At 47.0% G+C, this 17,668-nt stretch overlaps 12 non-coding genes across 12 annotated transcripts; all 12 read right to left on the bottom strand.

Moving 5' to 3' along the window:
• Positions 1 to 13: 13 nt before the first annotated feature.
• On the bottom strand, positions 14 to 204 carry LOC142727724 (U2 spliceosomal RNA). Its single transcript, XR_012877198.1, has one exon. It is a non-coding gene; the product is annotated as a U2 spliceosomal RNA (small nuclear RNA).
• A 1,132-nt stretch (positions 205 to 1,336) lies between these two features.
• LOC142727723 (U2 spliceosomal RNA) lies at positions 1,337 to 1,527 on the bottom strand. Its single transcript, XR_012877197.1, has one exon. It is a non-coding gene; the product is annotated as a U2 spliceosomal RNA (small nuclear RNA).
• A 1,131-nt stretch (positions 1,528 to 2,658) lies between these two features.
• On the bottom strand, positions 2,659 to 2,849 carry LOC142727767 (U2 spliceosomal RNA). Its single transcript, XR_012877237.1, has one exon. It is a non-coding gene; the product is annotated as a U2 spliceosomal RNA (small nuclear RNA).
• Positions 2,850 to 3,976: 1,127 nt separating this feature from the next.
• Positions 3,977 to 4,167, bottom strand: LOC142727755 (U2 spliceosomal RNA). The gene has a single exon (XR_012877226.1). It is a non-coding gene; the product is annotated as a U2 spliceosomal RNA (small nuclear RNA).
• A 3,066-nt stretch (positions 4,168 to 7,233) lies between these two features.
• Positions 7,234 to 7,424, bottom strand: LOC142727743 (U2 spliceosomal RNA). The gene has a single exon (XR_012877215.1). It is a non-coding gene; the product is annotated as a U2 spliceosomal RNA (small nuclear RNA).
• Positions 7,425 to 8,546: 1,122 nt separating this feature from the next.
• Positions 8,547 to 8,737, bottom strand: LOC142727731 (U2 spliceosomal RNA). The gene has a single exon (XR_012877204.1). It is a non-coding gene; the product is annotated as a U2 spliceosomal RNA (small nuclear RNA).
• A 1,134-nt stretch (positions 8,738 to 9,871) lies between these two features.
• On the bottom strand, positions 9,872 to 10,062 carry LOC142727722 (U2 spliceosomal RNA). The gene has a single exon (XR_012877196.1). It is a non-coding gene; the product is annotated as a U2 spliceosomal RNA (small nuclear RNA).
• Positions 10,063 to 11,193: 1,131 nt separating this feature from the next.
• Positions 11,194 to 11,384, bottom strand: LOC142727719 (U2 spliceosomal RNA). Its single transcript, XR_012877193.1, has one exon. It is a non-coding gene; the product is annotated as a U2 spliceosomal RNA (small nuclear RNA).
• A 1,123-nt stretch (positions 11,385 to 12,507) lies between these two features.
• Positions 12,508 to 12,698, bottom strand: LOC142727706 (U2 spliceosomal RNA). Its single transcript, XR_012877182.1, has one exon. It is a non-coding gene; the product is annotated as a U2 spliceosomal RNA (small nuclear RNA).
• Positions 12,699 to 13,825: 1,127 nt separating this feature from the next.
• Positions 13,826 to 14,016, bottom strand: LOC142727747 (U2 spliceosomal RNA). Its single transcript, XR_012877219.1, has one exon. It is a non-coding gene; the product is annotated as a U2 spliceosomal RNA (small nuclear RNA).
• Positions 14,017 to 15,141: 1,125 nt separating this feature from the next.
• On the bottom strand, positions 15,142 to 15,332 carry LOC142727823 (U2 spliceosomal RNA). The gene has a single exon (XR_012877285.1). It is a non-coding gene; the product is annotated as a U2 spliceosomal RNA (small nuclear RNA).
• A 1,133-nt stretch (positions 15,333 to 16,465) lies between these two features.
• On the bottom strand, positions 16,466 to 16,655 carry LOC142727765 (U2 spliceosomal RNA). The gene has a single exon (XR_012877235.1). It is a non-coding gene; the product is annotated as a U2 spliceosomal RNA (small nuclear RNA).
• Between the last annotated feature and the right edge of the window lie 1,013 nt (positions 16,656 to 17,668).

The raw sequence follows: 17,668 nt of genomic DNA, 5'->3' as shown, positions 1-17,668 counted from the left end.
TAAACACATAAGGAAAGGGTGCATCGGTCCTGGAAATACTGCAATACCAGGTCAATGCGTGGAGTGGACAGAGCAAGCTCTATTTCCATCTCCCTGTTCTAAAAATCCATTTAATATATGGTCCCCAGATAGGGGACGTATCAGATATTAAACTGATAAGAACAGATACTACACTTGATCTTAGCCAAAAGGCCGAGAAGCGATAACCCGAACGTGTCGCGCGTTTTGCTTCTTTTGCTTGCACCACAATGCAGTGCTGAAAGAGGAGGAATCGACATAAAAACGCCTTCCTGGCAACGCCCAAATGCCCTCCTGCCGTGCAAACACTGGCAGCAGCAGCAGCAGCAGCAGCAGTAAGTGCATGCCCACTGCCACCCCTTCTCCTTTCACACCTTGTATCAGCTTTAATCCAGTCCAGTGCTGCCTGCTGAGCAGCACTGACCAACACTGCCTGGGCCCAGGCTTTTATCTCTGAGGCCCCATTGTGATGTCAGAAAGCTGGCTCTGGCTCCTGAGGTCTCCACTATGACACGTGCAAAGTTCCGTCTGAACTTTATATAAGACGGTGCGGCTCAGTCAGTCACTCAGTGTTGCCTGAGAGGGCAACACTGCAACAGCCGGCCCCCAGGCTGTCTCTTTTTTGCACAGCTAGTTGCCTCCAGGAGGCCACAAGAGGGAGACAAGGGACTGCAAAATGGAAAATAGGCATCCACCAACTTTACAGACAACTTGTTCTCCTTGCTCCTACAACCTCCATCCTTGCACAGTTTGTTATTCTTCCAGGTAACATAGTAACAAATCCAAATTGCTGCTCTCTTTGTAGGCAAGCAAGGGTTTGTTGTAACTGCAATTCTTACTTCTTCTTGAAATGTAGGGACCACAGTACATTCCATCACATCCATCTAGTGTACACAGGTAGGTCCATTGTGACGGGCGGGCGGGCGGGCGGGCGGGCTGGCTGCTTTAATGGCTGTTTGCTGTTCCCCTACTCCACTCCACTATTTGACTATGGTGCTGCATCAATCAGTGGCTGGCTCAGGTGCAGCTCTTTAACCTACCTAGGAGTGAGGGCGGAGAGAAGACAAGGAAGGTGAATGAGCTGTTCCAATGTGAAATGCCGGAAACACAGAAACACAGACGACACAAAACAAGAGGTGGCAATGTATTAATTAATTGCATTTAATAAATTAGCTCATTATCACACATGACTGTACAAATGCATTGTCCAACAGGTGTTGAAATAATGGGATTAAAAGGGGAGATCCCATCCGAAAGACAAAAACAATGGCAAACACAAAAAGCACTTTTGGAATCTGATTTTAGTAAACACATAAGGAAAGGGTGCATCGGTCCTGGAAATACTGCAATACCAGGTCAATGCGTGGAGTGGACAGAGCAAGCTCTATTTCCATCTCCCTGTTCTAAAAATCCATTTAATATATGGTCCCCAGATAGGGGACGTATCAGATATTAAACTGATAAGAACAGATACTACACTTGATCTTAGCCAAAAGGCCGAGAAGCGATAACCCGAACGTGCCGCGCGTTTTGCTTCTTTTGCTTGCACCACAATGCAGTGCTGAAAGAGGAGGAATCGACATAAAAACGCTTTCCTGGCAACGCCCAAATACCCTCCTGCCGTGCAAACACTGGCAGCAGCAGCAGCAGCAGCAGCAGCAGTAAGTGCATGCCCACTACCACCCCTTCTCCTTTCACACCTTGTATCAGCTTTAATCCAGTCCAGTGCTGCCTGCTGAGCAGCACTGACCAACACTGCCTGGGCCCAGGCTTTTATCTCTGAGGCCCCATTATGATGTCAGAAAGCTGGCTCTGGCTCCTGAGGTCTCCACTATGACACGTGCAAAGTTCCGTCTGAACTTTATATAAGACGGTGCGGCTCAGTCAGTCACTCAGTGTTGCCTGAGAGGGCAACACTGCAACAGCCGGCCCCCAGGCTGTCTTTTTTTTGCACAGCTAGTTGCCTCCAGGAGGCCACAAGAGGGAGACAAGGGACTGCAAAATGGAAAATAGGCATCCACCAACTTTACAGACAACTTGTTCTCCTTGCTCCTACAACCTCCATCCTTGCACAGTTTGTTATTCTTCCAGGTAACATAGTAACAAATCCAAATTGCTGCTCTCTTTGTAGGCAAGCAAGGGTTTGTTGCAACTGCAATTCTTACTTCTTCTTGAAATGTAGGGACCACAGTACATTCCATCACATCCATCTAGTGTACACAGGTAGGTCCATTGTGGCGGGCGGGCGGGTGGGCGGGCTGGCTGCTTTAATGGCTGTTTGCTGTTCCCCTACTCCACTCCACTATTTGACTATGGTGCTGCATCTATCAGTGGCTGGCTCAGGTGCAGCTCTTTAACCTACCTAGGAGGGAGGGCGGAGAGAAGACAAGGAAGGTGAATGAGCTGTTCCAATGTGAAATGCCGGAAACACAGAAACACAGACGACACAAAACAAGAGGTGGCAATGTATTAATTAATTGCATTTAATAAATTAGCTCATTATCACACATGACTGTACAAATGCATTGTCCAACAGGTGTTGAAATAATGGGATTAAAAGGGGAGATCCCATCCGAAAGACAAAAACAATGGCAAACACAAAAAGCACTTTTGGAATCTGATTTTAGTAAACACATAAGGAAAGGGTGCACCGGTCCTGGAAATACTGCAATACCAGGTCAATGCGTGGAGTGGACAGAGCAAGCTCTATTTCCATCTCCCTGTTCTAAAAATCCATTTAATATATGGTCCCCAGATAGGGGACGTATCAGATATTAAACTGATAAGAACAGATACTACACTTGATCTTAGCCAAAAGGCCGAGAAGCGATAACCCGAACGTGCCGCGCGTTTTGCTTCTTTTGCTTGCACCACAATGCAGTGCTGAAAGAGGAGGAATCGACATAAAAACGCCTTCCTGGCAACGCCCAAATGCCCTCCTGCCGTGCAAACACTGGCGGCAGCAGCAGCAGCAGCAGCAGCAGTAAGTGCATGCCCACTGCCACCCCTTCTCCTTTCACACCTTGTATCAGCTTTAATCCAGTCCAGTGCTGCCTGCTGAGCAGCACTGACCAACACTGCCTGGGCCCAGGCTTTTATCTCTGAGGCCCCATTATGATGTCAGAAAGCTGGCTCTGGCTCCTGAGGTCTCCACTATGACACGTGCAAAGTTCCGTCTGAACTTTATATAAGACGGTGCGGCTCAGTCAGTCACTCAGTGTTGCCTGAGAGGGCAACACTGCAACAGCCGGCCCCCAGGCTGTCTTTTTTTTGCACAGCTAGTTGCCTCCAGGAGGCCACAAGAGGGAGACAAGGGACTGCAAAATGGAAAATAGGCATCCACCAACTTTACAGACAACTTGTTCTCCTTGCTCCTACAACCTCCATCCTTGCACAGTTTGTTATTCTTCCAGGTAACATAGTAACAAATCCAAATTGCTGCTCTCTTTGTAGGCAAGCAAGGGTTTGTTGCAACTGCAATTCTTACTTCTTCTTGAAATGTAGGGACCACAGTACATTCCATCACATCCATCTAGTGTACACAGGTAGGTCCATTGTGACGGGCGGGCGGGCGGGCTGGCTGCTTTAATGGCTGTTTGCTGTTCCCCTACTCCACTCCACTATTTGACTATGGTGCTGCATCAATCAGTGGCTGGCTCAGGTGCAGCTCTTTAACCTACCTAGGAGGGAGGGCGGAGAGAAGACAAGGAAGGTGAATGAGCTGTTCCATTGTGAAATGCCGGAAACACAGAAACACAGACGACACAAAACAAGAGGTGGCAATGTATTAATTAATTGCATTTAATAAATTAGCTCATTATCACACATGACTGTACAAATGCATTGTCCAACAGGTGTTGAAATAATGGGATTAAAAGGGGAGATCCCATCCGAAAGACAAAAACAATGGCAAACACAAAAAGCACTTTTGGAATCTGATTTTAGTAAACACATAAGGAAAGGGTGCACCGGTCCTGGAAATACTGCAATACCAGGTCAATGCGTGGAGTGGACAGAGCAAGCTCTATTTCCATCTCCCTGTTCTAAAAATCCATTTAATATATGGTCCCCAGATAGGGGACGTATCAGATATTAAACTGATAAGAACAGATACTACACTTGATCTTAGCCAAAAGGCCGAGAAGCGATAACCCGAACGTGCCGCGCGTTGACCGAGCCTGCCCAATACTGCTGTTCACCCCTTGCAGCGATTCAGCCTACTCCTAGGCAATTCCATGGGGCCCTGCAGGCTCACACACACTCACAGCTACGCGGGAGGTGAATAAAGGCCGGAGAGGAAGCAACGCCCAAATGCCCTCCTGCCGTGCAAACACTGGCAGCAGCAGCAGCAGCAGCAGCAGCAGCAGCAGTAAGTGCATGCCCACTGCCACCCCTTCTCCTTTCACACCTTGTATCAGCTTTAATCCAGTCCAGTGCTGCCTGCTGAGCAGCACTGACCAACACTGCCTGGGCCCAGGCTTTTATCTCTGAGGCCCCATTATGATGTCAGAAAGCTGGCTCTGGCTCCTGAGGTCTCCACTATGACACGTGCAAAGTTCCGTCTGAACTTTATATAAAACGGTGCGGCTCAGTCAGTCACTCAGTGTTGCCTGAGAGGGCAACACTGCAACAGCCGGCCCCCAGGCTGTCTTTTTTTTGCACAGCTGGTTGCCTCCAGGAGGCCACAAGAAAATAAAGAAGCAAAAGGCACGGCGCCACATAGTGCAGGTCAATCAGACTAAAAATAAATGTAAAACGTAGTTAATGTGCTCACCACGTAGTAGTTGGTAAAGGCAATAAATAACTCCACTGTGCTGCTGCCAGGATCCAAAACCGGTGAAAACGAATGGTCACCGCTAATTGAAGCATATGAAGGAAGAAAAAAGGAGGATCCTATAGGGCGCTGCTGCGTGGTTGTGGTGGAAAGTCAATGAAAGATAGAAGATATATAATAATAATAATTATTTATTGAACAATAGGTGGCTACGCGTTTCAACACTGAACTAGTGTCTTCCTCAGGCCCCATTATGATGTCAGAAAGCTGGCTCTGGCTCCTGAGGTCTCCACTATGACACGTGCAAAGTTCCGTCTGAACTTTATATAAGACGGTGCGGCTCAGTCAGTCACTCAGTGTTGCCTGAGAGGGCAACACTGCAACAGCCGGCCCCCAGGCTGTCTTTTTTTTGCACAGCTAGTTGCCTCCAGGAGGCCACAAGAGGGAGACAAGGGACTGCAAAATGGAAAATAGGCATCCACCAACTTTACAGACAACTTGTTCTCCTTGCTCCTACAACCTCCATCCTTGCACAGTTTGTTATTCTTCCAGGTAACATAGTAACAAATCCAAATTGCTGCTCTCTTTGTAGGCAAGCAAGGGTTTGTTGCAACTGCAATTCTTACTTCTTCTTGAAATGTAGGGACCACAGTACATTCCATCACATCCATCTAGTGTACACAGGTAGGTCCATTGTGACGGGCGGGCGGGCGGGCTGGCTGCTTTAATGGCTGTTTGCTGTTCCCCTACTCCACTCCACTATTTGACTATGGTGCTGCATCAATCAGTGGCTGGCTCAGGTGCAGCTCTTTAACCTACCTAGGAGGGAGGGCGGAGAGAAGACAAGGAAGGTGAATGAGCTGTTCCAATGTGAAATGCCGGAAACACAGAAACACAGACGACACAAAACAAGAGGTGGCAATGTATTAATTAATTGCATTTAACCCCTTAGTGACCACTAATACGCCTTTTAACGTCATTCACTACTGGGCTTTAGGCTAGGCTGACGCCTTTTCACGTCAGCCTAGTCTAAGTCCTGCACGGGTCTCCCGTGCAGGTTGGTGCCGGGGCTCTGCTGTCTGATGACAGCTGAGCTCCTGCTCCAACGCCCGCGATCGAAGTTTACTTCGATCGCGGCCGTTTAACCCGTTAAATGCCGCCGTCAATAGCGACCGCGGCATTTAACTTTGTTTACAGAGGGAGTGCGCTCCCTCTCTCACTCATCGGCGGCCCGCGAATACAATCGCGGGTCTCCGATGCGGTGTCATGGCAGCCGGGGGACTGATAAAAGCCCCCAGGTCTGCCCTGGACATATGCCTGTTAGGACGCGCCGGAGGCACGTCCTAACAGATTGCCTGTCAGATTTACACTGACAGGCAATAATGCTCTGGTATACGAAGTATACCAGAGCATTATAGCAGCGATCGGAATATCGCACAGTAAAGTCCCCTAGTGGGACTAATAAAATCAGACATCAAAGTGAAATAAATATTATTAATAAAAAGTACAGTAAAAAAATAAATAAAACCATTTTTTTCCATAAAAAGTGGTTTTATTTAGTAAAAGTGTAAAAAAAAAAAAAAGTACACATATGTGGTATCGCCGCGACCGTAATGACTCCATTAATAAAGTTAATATGTAATTTAAACCGCAAAGTGAACACCGTAAAAAAAAAACGCCAAAAACTATGGCGAAATTGCAATTTTTTTCCATTGCCCCCCAAAAAAGTCATAATAAAAATGAATCAATAAGTCCCATGTACCCCAAAACAGTACCATTCAAAACTACGTCTTGTCCCGCAGAAAACAAGCCCAAAAAATCACTACATTGATGGAAAAATAAAAAAATTACGGCTCTTGGAAAGCGACGATGCAAAAACAAATAATTTTAGTTCAAAAGTGTTTTTATTGTGCAAAAGTCGTAAAACATAAAAAAACCTCCACATATGTGGTATCGCCGTGATCGTACCGACCCATAGAATAAATGTAACATGTTAATTACGTCGCACAGTGAACGGCGTCAATTTAAAAACGCATAGAACAATGGCGGAATTTCAGTTTTTTTTTATAATCCCCCCCAAAAAGGTTAATAAAAGTTAATATAAAAATTATATGTACCCAAAAATGGTGCCATTAAAAAGCACAACTAATCCCGCAAAAAACAAGTCCTCATACAGCTATGTAGACGAAAAAATAAAAACGTTATAGCTCTTTGAATGCGACTATAGAAAAACGAATAAAATAGCTTGGTCATTAAGGCCTAAAATGGGCTGGTCACTAAGGGGTTAATAAATTAGCTCATTATCACACATGACTGTACAAATGCATTGTCCAACAGGTGTTGAAATAATGGGATTAAAAGGGGAGATCCCATCCGAAAGACAAAAACAATGGCAAACACAAAAAGCACTTTTGGAATCTGATTTTAGTAAACACATAAGGAAAGGGTGCACCGGTCCTGGAAATACTGCAATACCAGGTCAATGCGTGGAGTGGACAGAGCAAGCTCTATTTCCATCTCCCTGTTCTAAAAATCCATTTAATATATGGTCCCCAGATAGGGGACGTATCAGATATTAAACTGATAAGAACAGATACTACACTTGATCTTAGCCAAAAGGCCGAGAAGCGATAACCCGAACGTGCCGCGCGTTTTGCTTCTTTTGCTTGCACCACAATGCAGTGCTGAAAGAGGAGGAATCGACATAAAAACGCCTTCCTGGCAACGCCCAAATGCCCTCCTGCCGTGCAAACACTGGCAGCAGCAGCAGCAGCAGTAAGTGCATGCCCACTGCCACCCCTTCTCCTTTCACACCTTGTATCAGCTTTAATCCAGTCCAGTGCTGCCTGCTGAGCAGCACTGACCAACACTGCCTGGGCCCAGGCTTTTATCTCTGAGGCCCCATTATGATGTCAGAAAGCTGGCTCTGGCTCCTGAGGTCTCCACTATGACACGTGCAAAGTTCCGTCTGAACTTTATATAAGACGGTGCGGCTCAGTCAGTCACTCAGTGTTGCCTGAGAGGGCAACACTGCAACAGCCGGCCCCCAGGCTGTCTTTTTTTTGCACAGCTAGTTGCCTCCAGGAGGCCACAAGAGGGAGACAAGGGACTGCAAAATGGAAAATAGGCATCCACCAACTTTACAGACAACTTGTTCTCCTTGCTCCTACAACCTCCATCCTTGCACAGTTTGTTATTCTTCCACGTAACATAGTAACAAATCCAAATTGCTGCTCTCTTTGTAGGCAAGCAAGGGTTTGTTGCAACTGCAATTCTTACTTCTTCTTGAAATGTAGGGACCACAGTACATTCCATCACATCCATCTAGTGTACACAGGTAGGTCCATTGTGACGGGCGGGCGGGCGGGCGGGCTGGCTGCTTTAATGGCTGTTTGCTGTTCCCCTACTCCACTCCACTATTTGACTATGGTGCTGCATCAATCAGTGGCTGGCTCAGGTGCATCTCTTTAACCTACCTAGGAGGGAGGGCAGAGAGAAGACAAGGAAGGTGAATGAGCTGTTCCAATGTGAAATGCCGGAAACACAGAAACACAGACGACACAAAACAAGAGGTGGCAATGTATTAATTAATTGCATTTAATAAATTAGCTCATTATCACACATGACTGTACAAATGCATTGTCCAACAGGTGTTGAAATAATGGGATTAAAAGGGGAGATCCCATCCGAAAGACAAAAACAATGGCAAACACAAAAAGCACTTTTGGAATCTGATTTTAGTAAACACATAAGGAAAGGGTGCACCGGTCCTGGAAATACTGCAATACCAGGTCAATGCGTGGAGTGGACAGAGCAAGCTCTATTTCCATCTCCCTGTTCTAAAAATCCATTTAATATATGGTCCCCAGATAGGGGACGTATCAGATATTAAACTGATAAGAACAGATACTACACTTGATCTTAGCCAAAAGGCCGAGAAGCGATAACCCGAACGTGCCGCGCGTTTTGCTTCTTTTGCTTGCACCACAATGCAGTGCTGAAAGAGGAGGAATCGACATAAAAACGCCTTCCTGGCAACGCCCAAATGCCCTCCTGCCGTGCAAACACTGGCAGCAGCAGCAGCAGCAGCAGCAGCAGCAGTAAGTGCATGCCCACTGCCACCCCTTCTCCTTTCACACCTTGTATCAGCTTTAATCCAGTCCAGTGCTGCCTGCTGAGCAGCACTGACCAACACTGCCTGGGCCCAGGCTTTTATCTCTGAGGCCCCATTATGATGTCAGAAAGCTGGCTCTGGCTCCTGAGGTCTCCACTATGACACGTGCAAAGTTCCGTCTGAACTTTATATAAGACGGTGCGGCTCAGTCAGTCACTCAGTGTTGCCTGAGAGGGCAACACTGCAACAGCCGGCCCCCAGGCTGTCTTTTTTTTGCACAGCTAGTTGCCTCCAGGAGGCCACAAGAGGGAGACAAGGGACTGCAAAATGGAAAATAGGCATCCACCAACTTTACAGACAACTTGTTCTCCTTGCTCCTACAACCTCCATCCTTGCACAGTTTGTTATTCTTCCAGGTAACATAGTAACAAATCCAAATTGCTGCTCTCTTTGTAGGCAAGCAAGGGTTTGTTGCAACTGCAATTCTTACTTCTTCTTGAAATGTAGGGACCACAGTACATTCCATCACATCCATCTAGTGTACACAGGTAGGTCCATTGTGACGGGCGGGCGGGCGGGCGGGCTGGCTGCTTTAATGGCTGTTTGCTGTTCCCCTACTCCACTCCACTATTTGACTATGGTGCTGCATCAATCAGTGGCTGGCTCAGGTGCAGCTCTTTAACCTACCTAGGAGGGAGGGCGGAGAGAAGACAAGGAAGGTGAATGAGCTGTTCCAATGTGAAATGCCGGAAACACAGAAACACAGACGACACAAAACAAGAGGTGGCAATGTATTAATTAATTGCATTTAATAAATTAGCTCATTATCACACATGACTGTACAAATGCATTGTCCAACAGGTGTTGAAATAATGGGATTAAAAGGGGAGATCCCATCCGAAAGACAAAAACAATGGCAAACACAAAAAGCACTTTTGGAATCTGATTTTAGTAAACACATAAGGAAAGGGTGCATCGGTCCTGGAAATACTGCAATACCAGGTCAATGCGTGGAGTGGACAGAGCAAGCTCTATTTCCATCTCCCTGTTCTAAAAATCCATTTAATATATGGTCCCCAGATAGGGGACGTATCAGATATTAAACTGATAAGAACAGATACTACACTTGATCTTAGCCAAAAGGCCGAGAAGCGATAACCCGAACGTGTCGCGCGTTTTGCTTCTTTTGCTTGCACCACAATGCAGTGCTGAAAGAGGAGGAATCGACATAAAAACGCCTTCCTGGCAACGCCCAAATGCCCTCCTGCCGTGCAAACACTGGCAGCAGCAGCAGCAGCAGCAGCAGCAGTAAGTGCATGCCCACTGCCACCCCTTCTCCTTTCACACCTTGTATCAGCTTTAATCCAGTCCAGTGCTGCCTGCTGAGCAGCACTGACCAACACTGCCTGGGCCCAGGCTTTTATCTCTGAGGCCCCATTATGATGTCAGAAAGCTGGCTCTGGCTCCTGAGGTCTCCACTATGACACGTGCAAAGTTCCGTCTGAATTTTATATAAGACGGTGCGGCTCAGTCAGTCACTCAGTGTTGCCTGAGAGGGCAACACTGCAACAGCCGGCCCCTAGGCTGTCTTTTTTTTGCACAGCTAGTTGCCTCCAGGAGGCCACAAGAGGGAGACAAGGGACTGCAAAATGGAAAATAGGCATCCACCAACTTTACAGACAACTTGTTCTCCTTGCTCCTACAACCTCCGTCCTTGCACAGTTTGTTATTCTTCCAGGTAACATAGTAACAAATCCAAATTGCTGCTCTCTTTGTAGGCAAGCAAGGGTTTGTTGCAACTGCAATTCTTACTTCTTCTTGAAATGTAGGGACCACAGTACATTCCATCACATCCATCTAGTGTACACAGGTAGGTCCATTGTGACGGGCGGGCGGGCGGGCGGGCTGGCTGCTTTAATGGCTGTTTGCTGTTCCCCTACTCCACTCCACTATTTGACTATGGTGCTGCATCAATCAGTGGCTGGCTCAGGTGCAGCTCTTTAACCTACCTAGGAGGGAGGGCGGAGAGAAGACAAGGAAGGTGAATGAGCTGTTCCAATGTGAAATGCCGGAAACACAGAAACACAGACGACACAAAACAAGAGGTGGCAATGTATTAATTAATTGCATTTAATAAATTAGCTCATTATCACACATGACTGTACAAATGCATTGTCCAACAGGTGTTGAAATAATGGGATTAAAAGGGGAGATCCCATCCGAAAGACAAAAACAATGGCAAACACAAAAAGCACTTTTGGAATCTGATTTTAGTAAACACATAAGGAAAGGGTGCACCGGTCCTGGAAATACTGCAATACCAGGTCAATGCGTGGAGTGGACAGAGCAAGCTCTATTTCCATCTCCCTGTTCTAAAAATCCATTTAATATATGGTCCCCAGATAGGGGACGTATCAGATATTAAACTGATAAGAACAGATACTACACTTGATCTTAGCCAAAAGGCCGAGAAGCGATAACCCGAACGTGCCGCGCGTTTTGCTTCTTTTGCTTGCACCACAATACAGTGTTGAAAGAGGAGGAATCGACATAAAAACGCCTTCCTGGCAACGCCCAAATGCCCTCCTGCCGTGCAAACACTGGCAGCAGCAGCAGCAGCAGCAGCAGCAGTAAGTGCATGCCCACTGCCACGCCTTCTCCTTTCACACCTTGTATCAGCTTTAATCCAGTCCAGTGCTGCCTGCTGAGCAGCACTGACCAACACTGCCTGGGCCCAGGCTTTTATCTCTGAGGCCCCATTATGATGTCAGAAAGCTGGCTCTGGCTCCTGAGGTCTCCACTATGACACGTGCAAAGTTCCGTCTGAACTTTATATAAGACGGTGCGGCTCAGTCAGTCACTCAGTGTTGCCTGAGAGGGCAACACTGCAACAGCCGGCCCCCAGGCTGTCTTTTTTTTGCACAGCTAGTTGCCTCCAGGAGGCCACAAGAGGGAGACAAGGGACTGCAAAATGGAAAATAGGCATCCACCAACTTTACAGACAACTTGTTCTCCTTGCTCCTACAACCTCCATCCTTGCACAGTTTGTTATTCTTCCAGGTAACATAGTAACAAATCCAAATTGCTGCTCTCTTTGTAGGCAAGCAAGGGTTTGTTGCAACTGCAATTCTTACTTCTTCTTGAAATGTAGGGACCACAGTACATTCCATCACATCCATCTAGTGTACACAGGTAGGTCCATTGTGACGGGCGGGCGGGCTGGCTGCTTTAATGGCTGTTTGCTGTTCCCCTACTCCACTCCACTATTTGACTATGGTGCTGCATCAATCAGTGGCTGGCTCAGGTGCAGCTCTTTAACCTACCTAGGAGGGAGGGCGGAGAGAAGACAAGGAAGGTGAATGAGATGTTCCAATGTGAAATGCCGGAAACACAGAAACACAGACGACACAAAACAAGAGGTGGCAATGTATTAATTAATTGCATTTAATAAATTAGCTCATTATCACACATGACTGTACAAATGCATTGTCCAACAGGTGTTGAAATAATGGGATTAAAAGGGGAGATCCCATCCGAAAGACAAAAACAATGGCAAACACAAAAAGCACTTTTGGAATCTGATTTTAGTAAACACATAAGGAAAGGGTGCACCGGTCCTGGAAATACTGCAATACCAGGTCAATGCGTGGAGTGGACAGAGCAAGCTCTATTTCCATCTCCCTGTTCTAAAAATCCATTTAATATATGGTCCCCAGATAGGGGACGTATCAGATATTAAACTGATAAGAACAGATACTACACTTGATCTTAGCCAAAAGGCCGAGAAGCGATAACCCGAACGTGCCGCGCGTTTTGCTTCTTTTGCTTGCACCACAATGCAGTGCTGAAAGAGGAGGAATCGACATAAAAACGCCTTCCTGGCAACGCCCAAATGCCCTCCTGCCGTGCAAACACTGGCAGCAGCAGCAGCAGCAGCAGCAGCAGTAAGTGCATGCCCACTGCCACCCCTTCTCCTTTCACACCTTGTATCAGCTTTAATCCAGTCCAGTGCTGCCTGCTGAGCAGCACTGACCAACACTGCCTGGGCCCGGGCTTTTATCTCTGAGGCCCCATTATGATGTCAGAAAGCTGGCTCTGGCTCCTGAGGTCTCCACTATGACACGTGCAAAGTTCCGTCTGAACTTTATATAAGACGGTGCGGCTCAGTCAGTCACTCAGTGTTGCCTGAGAGGGCAACACTGCAACAGCCGGCCCCCAGGCTGTCTTTTTTTTGCACAGCTAGTTGCCTCCAGGAGGCCACAAGAGGGAGACAAAGGACTGCAAAATGGAAAAAAAGCATCCACCAACTTTACTAACAACTTGTTCTCCTTGCTCCTACAACCTCCATCCTTGCACAGTTTGTTATTCTTCCAGGTAACATAGTAACAAATCCAAATTGCTGCTCTCTTTGTAGGCAAGCAAGGGTTTGTTGCAACTGCAATTCTTACTTCTTCTTGAAATGTAGGGACCACAGTACATTCCATCACATCCATCTAGTGTACACAGGTAGGTCCATTGTGACGGGCGGGCGGGCGGGCTGGCTGCTTTAATGGCTGTTTGCTGTTCCCCTACTCCACTCCACTATTTGACTATGGTGCTGCATCAATCAGTGGCTGGCTCAGGTGCAGCTCTTTAACCTACCTAGGAGGGAGGGCGGAGAGAAGACAAGGAAGGTGAATGAGCTGTTCCAATGTGAAATGCCGGAAACACAGAAACACAGACGACACAAAACAAGAGGTGGCAATGTATTAATTAATTGCATTTAATAAATTAGCTCATTATCACACATGACTGTACAAATGCATTGTCCAACAGGTGTTGAAATAATGGGATTAAAAGGGGAGATCCCATCCGAAAGACAAAAACAATGGCAAACACAAAAAGCACTTTTGGAATCTGATTTTAGTAAACACATAAGGAAAGGGTGCACCGGTCCTGGAAATACGGCAATACCAGGTCAATGCGTGGAGTGGACAGAGCAAGCTCTATTTCCATCTCCCTGTTCTAAAAATCCATTTAATATATGGTCCCCAGATAGGGGACGTATCAGATATTAAACTGATAAGAACAGATACTACACTTGATCTTAGCCAAAAGGCCGAGAAGCGATAACCCGAACGTGCCGCGAGTTTTGCTTCTTTTGCTTGCACCACAATGCAGTGCTGAAAGAGGAGGAATCGACATAAAAACGCCTTCCTGGCAACGCCCAAATGCCCTCCTGCCGTGCAAACACTGGCAGCAGCAGCAGCAGCAGCAGTAAGTGCATGCCCACTGCCACCCCTTCTCCTTTCACACCTTGTATCAGCTTTAATCCAGTCCAGTGCTGCCTGCTGAGCAGCACTGACCAACACTGCCTGGGCCCAGGCTTTTATCTCTGAGGCCCCATTATGATGTCAGAAAGCTGGCTCTGGCTCCTGAGGTCTCCACTATGACACGTGCAAAGTTCCGTCTGAACTTTATATAAGACGGTGCGGCTCAGTCAGTCACTCAGTGTTGCCTGAGAGGGCAACACTGCAACAGCCGGCCCCCAGGCTGTCTTTTTTTTGCACAGCTAGTTGCCTCCAGGAGGCCACAAGAGGGAGACAAGGGACTGCAAAATGGAAAATAGGCATCCACCAACTTTACAGACAACTTGTTCTCCTTGCTCCTACAACCTCCATCCTTGCACAGTTTGTTATTCTTCCAGGTAACATAGTAACAAATCCAAATTGCTGCTCTCTTTGTAGGCAAGCAAGGGTTTGTTGCAACTGCAATTCTTACTTCTTCTTGAAATGTAGGGACCACAGTACATTCCATCACATCCATCTAGTGTACACAGGTAGGTCCATTGTGACGGGCGGGCGGGCGGGCGGGCTGGCTGCTTTAATGGCTGTTTGCTGTTCCCCTACTCCACTCCACTATTTGACTATGGTGCTGCATCAATCAGTGGCTGGCTCAGGTGCAGCTCTTTAACCTACCTAGGAGGGAGGGCGGAGAGAAGACAAGGAAGGTGAATGAGCTGTTCCAATGTGAAATGCCGGAAACACAGAAACACAGACGACACAAAACAAGAGGTGGCAATGTATTAATTAATTGCATTTAATAAATTAGCTCATTATCACACATGACTGTACAAATGCATTGTCCAACAGGTGTTGAAATAATGGGATTAAAAGGGGAGATCCCATCCGAAAGACAAAAACAATGGCAAACACAAAAAGCACTTTTGGAATCTGATTTTAGTAAACACATAAGGAAAGGGTGCACCGGTCCTGGAAATACTGCAATACCAGGTCAATGCGTGGAGTGGACAGAGCAAGCTCTATTTCCATCTCCCTGTTCTAAAAATCCATTTAATATATGGTCCCCAGATAGGGGACGTATCAGATATTAAACTGATAAGAACAGATACTACACTTGATCTTAGCCAAAAGGCCGAGAAGCGATAACCCGAACGTGCCGCGCGTTTTGCTTCTTTTGCTTGCACCACAATGCAGTGCTGAAAGAGGAGGAATCGACATAAAAACGCCTTCCTGGCAACGCCCAAATGCCCTCCTGCCGTGCAAACACTGGCAGCAGCAGCAGCAGCAGCAGTAAGTGCATGCCCACTGCCACCCCTTCTCCTTTCACACCTTGTATCAGCTTTAATCCAGTCCAGTGCTGCCTGCTGAGCAGCACTGACCAACACTGCCTGGGCCCAGGCTTTTATCTCTGAGGCCCCATTATGATGTCAGAAAGCTGGCTCTGGCTCCTGAGGTCTCCACTATGACACGTGCAAAGTTCCGTCTGAACTTTATATAAGACGGTGCGGCTCAGTCAGTCACTCAGTGTTGCCTGAGAGGGCAACACTGCAACAGCCGGCCCCCAGGCTGTCTTTTTTTTGCACAGCTAGTTGCCTCCAGGAGGCCACAAGAGGGAGACAAGGGACTGCAAAATGGAAAATAGGCATCCACCAACTTTACAGACAACTTGTTCTCCTTGCTCCTACAACCTCCATCCTTGCACAGTTTGTTATTCTTCCAGGTAACATAGTAACAAATCCAAATTGCTGCTCTCTTTGTAGGCAAGCAAGGGTTTGTTGCAACTGCAATTCTTACTTCTTCTTGAAATGTAGGGACCACAGTACATTCCATCACATCCATCTAGTGTACACAGGTAGGTCCATTGTGACGGGCGGGCGGGCGGGCGGGCGGGCTGGCTGGCTGCTTTAATGGCTGTTTGCTGTTCCCCTACTCCACTCCACTATTTGACTATGGTGCTGCATCAATCAGTGGCTGGCTCAGGTGCAGCTCTTTAACCTACCTAGGAGGGAGGGCGGAGAGAAGACAAGGAAGGTGAATGAGCTGTTCCAATGTGAAATGCCGGAAACACAGAAACACAGACGACACAAAACAAGAGGTGGCAATGTATTAATTAATTGCATTTAATAAATTAGCTCATTATCACACATGACTGTACAAATGCATTGTCCAACAGGTGTTGAAATAATGGGATTAAAAGGGGAGATCCCATCCGAAAGACAAAAACAATGGCAAACACAAAAAGCACTTTTGGAATCTGATTTTAGTAAACACATAAGGAAAGGGTGCACCGGTCCTGGAAATACTGCAATACCAGGTCAATGCGTGGAGTGGACAGAGCAAGCTCTATTTCCATCTCCCTGTTCTAAAAATCCATTTAATATATGGTCCCCAGATAGGGACGTATCAGATATTAAACTGATAAGAACAGATACTACACTTGATCTTAGCCAAAAGGCCGAGAAGCGATAACCCGAACGTGCCGCGCGTTTTGCTTCTTTTGCTTGCACCACAATGCAGTGCTGAAAGAGGAGGAATCGACATAAAAACGCCTTCCTGGCAACGCCCAAATGCCCTCCTGCCGTGCAAACACTGGCAGCAGCAGCAGCAGCAGCAGTAAGTGCATGCCCACTGCCACCCCTTCTCCTTTCACACCTTGTATCAGCTTTAATCCAGTCCAGTGCTGCCTGCTGAGCAGCACTGACCAACACTGCCTGGTCCCAGGCTTTTATCTCTGAGGCCCCATTATGATGTCAGAAAGCTGGCTCTGGCTCCTGAGGTCTCCACTATGACACGTGCAAAGTTCCGTCTGAACTTTATATAAGACGGTGCGGCTCAGTCAGTCACTCAGTGTTGCCTGAGAGGGCAACACTGCAACAGCCGGCCCCCAGGCTGTCTTTTTTTTGCACAGCTAGTTGCCTCCAGGAGGCCACAAGAGGGAGACAAGGGACTGCAAAATGGAAAATAGGCATCCACCAACTTTACAGACAACTTGTTCTCCTTGCTCCTACAACCTCCATCCTTGCACAGTTTGTTATTCTTCCAGGTAACATAGTAACAAATCCAAATTGCTGCTCTCTTTGTAGGCAAGCAAGGGTTTGTTGCAACTGCAATTCTTACTTCTTCTTGAAATGTAGGGACCACAGTACATTCCATCACATCCATCTAGTGTACACAGGTAGGTCCATTGTGACGGGCGGGCGGGCGGGCTGGCTGCTTTAATGGCTGTTTGCTGTTCCCCTACTCCACTCCACTATTTGACTATGGTGCTGCATCAATCAGTGGCTGGCTCAGGTGCAGCTCTTTAACCTACCTAGGAGGGAGGGCGGAGAGAAGACAAGGAAGGTGAATGAGCTGTTCCAATGTGAAATGCCGGAAACACAGAAACACAGACGACACAAAACAAGAGGTGGCAATGTATTAATTAATTGCATTTAATAAATTAGCTCATTATCACACATGACTGTACAAATGCATTGTCCA

Source organism: Rhinoderma darwinii, unplaced genomic scaffold, assembly GCF_050947455.1.
Source record: "Rhinoderma darwinii isolate aRhiDar2 unplaced genomic scaffold, aRhiDar2.hap1 Scaffold_649, whole genome shotgun sequence".
NCBI classification, from domain to species: domain Eukaryota; kingdom Metazoa; phylum Chordata; class Amphibia; order Anura; family Rhinodermatidae; genus Rhinoderma; species Rhinoderma darwinii.
The sequence above is the reverse complement of the archived record's forward strand: the minus strand, read 5'-3'. Positions and strand labels throughout refer to the sequence as shown.